At 47.0% G+C, this 9,026-nt stretch overlaps 1 non-coding gene across 1 annotated transcript; it reads right to left on the bottom strand.

Moving 5' to 3' along the window:
- Nucleotides 1–5,037: 5,037 nt before the first annotated feature.
- Nucleotides 5,038–5,144, bottom strand: LOC122737545. Its single transcript, XR_006354375.1, has one exon. It is a non-coding gene; the product is annotated as a U6 spliceosomal RNA (small nuclear RNA).
- Between the last annotated feature and the right edge of the window lie 3,882 nt (nucleotides 5,145–9,026).

Here is a 9,026-nt window from a genome sequence, read left to right as displayed (position 1 = left end):
CTGCTTCCAAGGGTTGTTGTGAGGATTACACGAGTTAATATTTATTAAAAAGTGCTTAGCACAGTGCCTGGCACATAGTAGATTATTAATTAATGCTTAAAAAAAAAAGCAAACAAACAAAGCATGTAACCTTTCCCCGGAAACCCATTGCCTCTCTGGAGTTCTTAGGTTCCGGGAGAAGGCGACCGGCTCCCTACTGGCCACACTGGAGTCCTGTGATGCTGTTGTTGAAGCTTATCTGGCCTTCTCAGGAACCGAGTCAGCTTCACATGTGTGGCAGCAGATTTGACATGGGGCTGGTGTGGGGAGGAGCCTGCCGGTGATATCTGATTGCTACTCCCTGCCTCGGTCGGTCGGGCAGTCCGGGCAATCCATTTGGGGACTTTGTGCCCACAGTCCTCCCCCAAACCCAGCTGGGAGGACCAGGAAGAGGCTGGAGGAGCCAATGACTCCTCCTCTGACACCTGCCCTCCCTCCCACCCCAGGCTGCCTTCCTGCCTCTGACTCCTCTGCCCATCTGACCTGACTTCCTCTCCATAAATGGTGAGGTTCTAGAGAGCCAGCCCCGGTGGGAGGGGGGAGAGGGGGAGGGGGAGAGGAAGGAGAATGTAAGGAATGCAGAGCCTGATGGGAGCAGGGCTGTTCCAATCTGCTGGCCCTACTGGGGAGGGGGGAAGGGGGAAGGGGGACAGGGGAGGAACGGAATGGGGGAAAAGAAAGAATGAAGGAGAAGTGGGGGGAGGGGAGGACAAGCATTTAGAGAAGTGGGAATGAAAGAAACCCCGACCTCCACTTTCACACACAGACACTCCTACCCCACCATATCTGAACAGACTCTAGCTTAGGTGGGGAGAGAGATCGCTATTCATAGTGTAAGTTTCATTATTTCTTCTATTCCTGCAATTCTTAGTGAAAATGGCTGACCTTGAAAATCTTTTCATTTCTCTTTTCTCCTCCTATCTAATCTCTCAGGAACTTTCCATCTCCTACAAAATGCTCCTAGTAACCCTGATTCCTTCCCCTCCTCCTCTTCCTCCTCTCTGGTTCCCAACTCATTTCACATACAGACCCCCCCTCAGGTATACAAACCTAAAAATATACACCTTAAACCCTTCCACGCTGGGCCCAGGCTGACATAGGAACACAAAGATAGATGGACACACAATTACTAACATGGACACAGACACATAGACAAGTCCCACCATTCAGGCACAATGACATTTACTGACACCTGTATGCATCTGTCCACAGAGACAGATGGAGAAAGTGGTATGTCTGTACAGAGAAAGCCAGTCTTCTCTATCTTTCTTCATTTCCTCTGAATTTTAAAACTATTGATCTTCAACACTCACACACACACACACACACACACACTGTACAGTTTTCAAGGCTCCTTGGGTAGAAAGAGAAGACAGAGAAGTTCCCAGCTCACAGTGAAAAGAACAAATGGATGGCCTCTCTCTCCACTACAGAGAAAAGAGAGGTGCACCATCCCCCAAATGAATGGAGAAAGCAGTACCCTTGGGATGACATAGACATCTGCTTATTCATCCTCTCACTTTGTCTACCACGCAGGTAGCCTGGTGCCCATTGTACGGGACTAAGGAATTGAGTGTTTGGGAGTGACCTACCTGAGGTCTCCTCCCTGGGTGTGTCAAGGATAGAGCTTGGCCAGGCCTAACCATCCCTTCCTGCCTCACAGGTCACTTAACCAACACCCTGTCCCTCACCTGTTCATTCTTATCTGTCTTCAGGCCTACCCTTTACCCTTTGTTCTCCAGGATAAAGTTGGCGTGGGAGGAGAGAGGGTAGAGAAAGAGTGGCAATAGAAGGGGAAAGAGTTAATTGAACCCTGTCACCGATTAGCAAACTGTTTCCCTGTCAGAAAGAAGAATAAAAGACCCAAATGAACTGGGGCAACAACAGGATCTTGGGAAATATGATTGTGTCTACCAAAGGCACCACCCCCCAAATAATTTTTGCAGGAAGTCAATGGAAGGTCTTTGTTCTTAAGAAGAGCTGAAAAAGGACTTGTCCTCTTCTTGTTGAATGTCTCTCTCATAAAATACTTTGTTCCTTGGGGGTAGGGGATGGGGTTACCTACAGTAGCTATTGACATTGAGAGAGGTGATGTGGATAGAAGGCAATGGAAAGTGAGTTACATAGGCACATAAGAAAGGCCTAGTTCCACAGAAAGTGGCTGAAGCCACTGCTCAGATCTCCTTGAGTGGATGAACCCATGCTGTGACCTTGGGCAGGAGCACCCACTTTGTGCTTAAATGACTTCTTGTTATTCAGAGGGGTAATGACACCCTGGATTGGCATCATGGTGTTTCTACCAAGAGCTGGAAGCATTTTGCTGTTTCTGTTTTGTTTACTTTCATAATAGTCCTGGAAATTAGTCAGATACAGAATGGGGGTTTATTTGGCCTCCATTTTTCATTAAAAAAAAAAAAAAACCCTAAGATCTGGACCAGTGAAATGACTTGCTCAAGATGGACAGAATTGTTGTTTGCAGAACTTAAAAACAAAAACAAAAAAGCACACAAAACCCCACCACTGTGGTTCTCTGGCCGTTCTGTCTGGGAGAATCATCGTTGTGAAAGGTATATGTCATACTGGGCCCATATTATAATCAGGTAATGGATTATCAGCTCAAGGTTTAGAGTACCAAATGTCTACCATTTCAAAACAGTTTGAACAAAAGGATTCAGATTGATCACACAGAGTGACTTGCCCAGGATCACACTGCTAGTAAGTATTTGAGGCCAGATTTGAACTCAGATCTTCCTTAATCCAGGCCTGGTGCTCTATCCACTGCACCATCTATCCACTGCCACCAAGCCTCTGACACTTGACCTCTCTGTTTCCTCAGTTTCCTCATATGTAAAATGAGGGTTTGGCTTAGATGACCTCTCAGGTCACACTGTTTTATGTTGGCTTCAGGTGGGGAATTGACTTAATGGTTGCTAATATGGATGCTGTGTCACTGAGTCAAAGAACTGACTCCTCTGAAGAAAAAGATGGGGCACGTTAATCTGCCAGTAGCTAGGGGATGGGGTGGGTGACCATAGAGAGTCAGTTTAAGAGGAAACAAATATCCGCTATCCCAAAGCAATTGGTTTCAACCTTCCCCCACATCTGTTACCTGAGGGAAAGGGGAATGAGAGGGTGGGGTGAGCTCAGGTAAGAGTTTCTCAGTTGGAACTGGGACATGGGCAAAGAGAGCTGCCCCCCCTCCCCCGCCCCAACACACACATATGATCAGCCAACAGTGAGTGGGGCAAGGAGGCCGGGGCCATTGGCCCCAGTGGCACCTCCCCAAAAGGAAAAGGGAAAATTACAAACCGAGGTCATGTGAAACCAGCCCTCTCCGCTGTGGCATTCAGAGAGATACACAAATGGAAACTCTAAAGGGCTCAGGAATGTGGGGGCGCCGGGTCCCGGGTGCAGAAACTAAGGGAGCCTTTGTCAAACTGTTCCCACTCCCACGAGGCCAGCAGCCCTGGGTGATAAAGGATGATCCACCGCTATCTCCTCACAGCCAAAGGAGCCTTGTTCACACACGCCCCTCACGCGTGCACCCTTGCACACTGCCCCCCCCCCCCTCCCGCCCGGAGTTTCTACTAAAAGTTCATTCATTCACTCAGCCACCGCTCCCTCTGGAGACCACTCCCCTCGGCCCCTCCCCCCTTCCCCTCCTCCTCGTCCTCTTGCCCTCTCCCCTCCCCTTCTCTCTTTCTGCCTTGTCCTTGAATAGACACCCTTGGACTTCAGTTCCTGTCATATAAAGACAGGGTGGATCCCTTTCGCTTCTGCCCCGAGCCTCCCGAGCCCAGCTCTCAAAAATCCTCCATAAAAGGAAAAACAGCCGGCAGGTAGTACTGCCAAACTTAGTCATCCCCCGTCCACCAGCCCCAGCAGCTCAGCTCGGTCAGCAGCAATTTCCTCGCTGAACTTCCCGTTTTCGGAGGGGGAGGGGGAAAGGGGATGGGGAGGAGAGGGGACAGCCTCAGAGGTGTGGGCCCAACTGTTTCGAAATGCTCTGCAGTTTCGCAAAAGGCTTCCCTTCCCCCTACCCCCATCCCCACCCCCATTTATTTGTCAATTTCAACTTTTTTCTTAGCTCTGGGCTCCCGAATTGGGACGGTTTGGAGGGGACCAAGAAAGGGAGGATGTCTCGGATTCTTTTCCAGGGGAATGGAAAGGCAGGAATGGGGTGGGGGTGGGGGAGAGAAGGGGGCTGGCTCCCCTAAGGAAAAGAGCTTAGTCAGGAATTGGCTTGGAGGAAGGTGTTGTGTTTTTTTTTTCCTGTGGCACTGGTTTAGTCCAAAGGAGCACGTGTGCTAAAGGGTGGAGAAGAGGGGATTTCAAGAGAATCGACTTAGTCGAGGAAGGTTGCCCCCTAGTTTATTTTCCCACAATCCTTTATTGGAATATGCCCAGCTGGGTTCCTCTGTAATTGCTTGGCTCTAGTTGGGTCTTCCCTACTGACATCTTCATCCGGTTCATTCATTGATTCATAGAGTCAGGGACTAGCTATAACCTGATCCTGCTCCACCCCACCACCACTTGCCCCTGAGTACTCACGGTTGTAGAACCCAGAGGGGGTAAAGATAAAGGACATAGGTAGGGCAGAGAATTTTAGGGGGGCACTGAAGAGATAATCTAGTGAAATTCTTGTTTTTCCAAAGGAGGAGATTGAGGCCAACAGAGGTTCATTTGACCATTAAGCCGAGTCCCGGGGTTCTTCAGAGTCCCTGGGTCAGTCAGTGGAGGAGCTTCAAGAAGCTTAGACCCATAGAATATTAGAACTAGTCGCGGCCTTTAAGATTCTCTGCGTCTGATCTCTTCATTTATCAGAAAAAGAAACCAAAAGCCTAGAGGTGCCAAGTGGCTTGCCCAAAGTCCCACCGCTTCTGAATAGTGGCGTCATTATAAAATTGGGACTTAGATCTTTTGACTTAATCCCATGCTGTTTCTACTACACCAATCAACACATCAACCAGCATTTTAAAAGTGCCTACTATGTGTCAAGCACTTATTCTTCCCTTCACGAATTTGCGTGTCATCCTTGCGCAGGGGCCATGCTAATCTTCCCTGTGTCGTTCCAATTTTAGTATATGTGCTACCGAATCGAGCACCAGGCACTTATTCTAATGCATATTCTAATCAGATCTGGAGGAGACCAATTTGGAGTCTTGGGCACATGGCCAGGGATGATCAGGGCTGCCCCACAGTAGGCAAGGATGGAGGAAGAAGGAGGGACGGTACTTCTGAATGACTCATATTTCAATTAAGGTGATAAGTCAGTATTCAGACATAATATTGGGAGGGGAGACAGGCTTGTTCTAAAAAAAAATTACATTTTACTTGTAGTTTTAGGTTTCTAGGCTCTTCTTTTAACTAGGATTTGCTTTTCCTGGGCTTCTCCAGAGAGAGGTAAGGGAGGCTGTATTAGGCCAGGTAAGAGGCCAAAAGTCTCAGACTTGTTGTAGAGGGTTTCTAGAACCTCTTTCTCCTTCCAATTCCTCTTCCTTATTTTGTCTCTCCCCTTTTCACTCTTCTGTCAGGCTCTTCTTAGATCTTTTAAAATTCTGTTTCCATATCTTCTCTTCACTTTCTCAAGCTTCTATCTCATTATCTGTCTCTTATTCTCTCTCAGAGACAGAGGGGCCAACCTATAGGACTCTATCCTTTCAGGTTTTGTTGTTTGTTTTTTTCCAATCAACACGAATTTATTAAATACTCCCTTTGTGCCAGGTACTGTATTAAGCACTAGGATACAAAGAAAAGCAAAAACCCAATTCCTGCCTTCAAAGAGTTTACATTCTTTTAAAAAATTAAACTATATATATTTTTAATGGACAAAAATCCATTTTTTCTTCCTCCCACCTCCCTTTCCCTTTGAAAAAAACAAAACAAAATTCTTGTAACAAAAATGCATAGTGGGGGCAGCTGGGTGGATCAGTGGATAATGCACTGACCTTGGATTCAGGAGGACCTGAGTTCAAATCCTGCCTCAGACACTTGACACTAGCTGTGTGACCCTGGGCAAGTCACTTAACTCCCATTGCCCTGCGAAAACAAACAAATAAATAAATAAAATAAAAAGATAACAAATATGCATAGTCAAGCAAAACAAATTCTCACATTGGCCATGTGCAAAAAAAAAAAGTCTCATTCTGCATCCTAAATCATTTTACTTCTCATGCTTCATTATCAGTCCTCCGAAGATATTGTTAGTCATTGCACTGGTGACAGTCCTCTACTCTTTAAAAGTTATTTGTCTTTATATTGTTACTGTTATTGTATAAACTGTTCTTGTTCTGCTCACTTCCCTTTGTATCTGTTCTTACAAGTCTTCCCAGGTTTCTCTGAAATCAACCCTTCCATTATTTCTTTGGGTTTTTTGTTTTTTGGTGAGGCAACTGGGGTTAAGTGACTTGCCCAGGGTCACACAGCTAGTAAGTGTCAAGTGTCTGAGGCCGGATTTGAACTCAGGTTCTCCTGAATCCAGGGCTGGTGCTTTATCCACTGTGCCATCTAGCTGCCCCTCTTCCATTATTTTTTAAAATTTTATTTTATTTTTGGTGAGGCAATTGGAGTTAAGTGACTTGCCCAGTGTCACACAGCTAGTAAGTGTCAAGTGTCTGAGGCTGGATTTGAACTCAGGTCCTCCTGACTCCAGGGCTGGTGTTCTATCCACTGCGCCACCTAGCTGCCCCTCATTATTTCTTCCTGTAATAGAGTATTCTACTACATTCATACACCATAACTAGCTATCATTATTATTATTATTGATAGAATCAGATATTTATTGAGCCTGTTAGACCACAGGAATTCACTGAGAACTTATTACCCAACCTAGATTATTAAGCAGGGAGGCCTAGTTAGGCCCAGGAACAACCAGCTCCTGGGCAGGCCACTTTTCAGTAGCCAGTTGTTCTCTTTGTAGGGAAGAAGACTCTTTGGCCTTCCATTACTTCCCAGCCTTCAGAGGTGACAAGTCACTTCCTACAATATCATTCAGCAGGAGGAATCCTGTGGTATTACTCCTGAATCTGTCAGCTGCCTACAAAAAAAAAAAAAAGCAAGGAGATTCCACCCATTCCTTTCTTCTTCCCTCTTGTCACTGAAAAGGGCACTTCTCTGTGTGTCAGAGGGAGGGGCATTATTTACAGGTGATTTAGGGCAGGAAAGGCCCTTGGAAACACCCTCTCCTGCTGCCACGATTGCATCTCAGGCCCTGGGCCCAAAAAACACTTCAAATCTGCAAAGACTGAGCAGAATCTCCAAAGCTGCCCTCCAGCTCCCCACCCCCTTCCCTCTGGAATGGCTCATAATGAAGTAACTGCTTCCAAAAGCACTTAGGCCTTGAGGCACCAAATTGCTGGGCAGTGACTGATCCTCTTGTAACTTCATCTGACTGGGAACCACAAACACAGGCTATTCATACTGAGGGCAGATGAACAGACACTACTCCCCCCTCCCCAACTTCCTCCAGGCCAGAATATTTCCCTGGGTCAGATGCTGAAGAGGGGCTTACTTGAGAGTCAACCCTCTAGAAGATCTACAAATAGTTGTGCTCAATGGAGTTGATTTGTCTAGATGCTAAAGTGAAGAGGGTTATTCAGGAGGGGGGAAAAGGATGGAGAAGGAGAGAAGATAAAAAGAAGATTGTAGATGCAGGACAGGGAGAGACTTTCAGAGGCCCCCTCATTTCACAGAGAAGGAAACTGAGTCTGAGGAAGGTTAAACAACTGCCTGAGACTCTACCAGTAGCAAGAATCGGAGGTGGGGCTGAATTCCAAATCCTCTAGGTTCCAGTACCAGCACTCATTTCGTTGTATTGCATCCTGGAAAAGGAACATTGGCCTGATGATCAGGATGCTTGGGATCTAGTCTTTAGCTCCTCCCCTTTTTTTTGGGGGGGGGGTGCTCCTTGTTCTCCCCTGGAAAAGGGAAAGGGTGACTGCAGGACTTCTATGGTCCCTTCTAGTTCTAACATTCTATGATACTCTATGAAAAAGAAGAGGAAGGAGAGAGAGAGAGAGAGAGAGAGAGAGAGAGAGAGAGAGAGAGAGAGAGAGAGAGAGAGAGATGGAGGAGGGGGAGACCAAAAGAGAAAGCTGAGGGGATGAAAAGAGGAAAAGAAAGGGGGTAAGCCACAGACCCAAAAACAAAAGGCAACAAGACAGAAAGGAGAGCATACCATTCATAGTTGTGCCCAAGGCAAAGCAGATGGGTGAGGAAGGCCAGGGCGGCCCATGCAGTCTGGGTTTCTAGTGTAGGGTTGGGGGGGAATCTGTGCCTCGAAGGCTCCCCCTAGTGGGACGTTCTTTCTTCAGCCCCTCTCTGGTCGGAGGCTAGCCTGACCAACAAGGCTGCTTCGTGTTTGCCCTATGGAAGACCTTGTGGGGGCTCCAGAAGTTAAAAGCCCAGGCCCCCAGCCTCAGGGATCTTACTACCTAGTAAGAGGAAATTAAAATGGCCAGGCAGGGTATATGGTGAGTCTAGAGGAAGATGTTCTGGACGAGGAGATCTCAGTTCAAATGCCACGCCTGCCACTTTTGTCCTCTGCTACGAGTCCCTTCACCCTTTGGGACCTCTATTTGTTTGGTTTTTGTTTTTGTTTTTTTTGTGGGGCAATGAGGGTTAAGTGACTTGCCCAGGGTCACACAGCTAGTAAGTGTCAAGTGTCTGAGGTCAGATTTGAACTCAGGTCCTCCTGAATGCAGGGGCTGGTGCTCTATCCACTGTGCCACCTAGCTGCCTCTGGACCTCTCTTTCTTTTTTTCTTTTCTTTTCTTTTTTTTTGTGAGGCAGTTGTGGTTAAGTGACTTGCCCAGGGTCACACAGCTAGTAAGTGTGTGTTAACTGTCTGTGGCCGGATTTGAACTCAGGTACTCCTGATTCCAGGGCTGGTGCTCCATCCACCTAGCTGCCCCTGGACCTCTATTTCTTTATCAGTAAAATGAAGGTGCTAGATTACATGACTCTCAAGGTTCCTTCTTAGACTCCTA

This window comes from Dromiciops gliroides, chromosome 1 (genome assembly GCF_019393635.1).
Source record: "Dromiciops gliroides isolate mDroGli1 chromosome 1, mDroGli1.pri, whole genome shotgun sequence".
Classification (NCBI taxonomy): Eukaryota; Metazoa; Chordata; class Mammalia; order Microbiotheria; family Microbiotheriidae; genus Dromiciops; species Dromiciops gliroides.
This window is presented reverse-complemented; position numbering and strand designations above follow the sequence as displayed.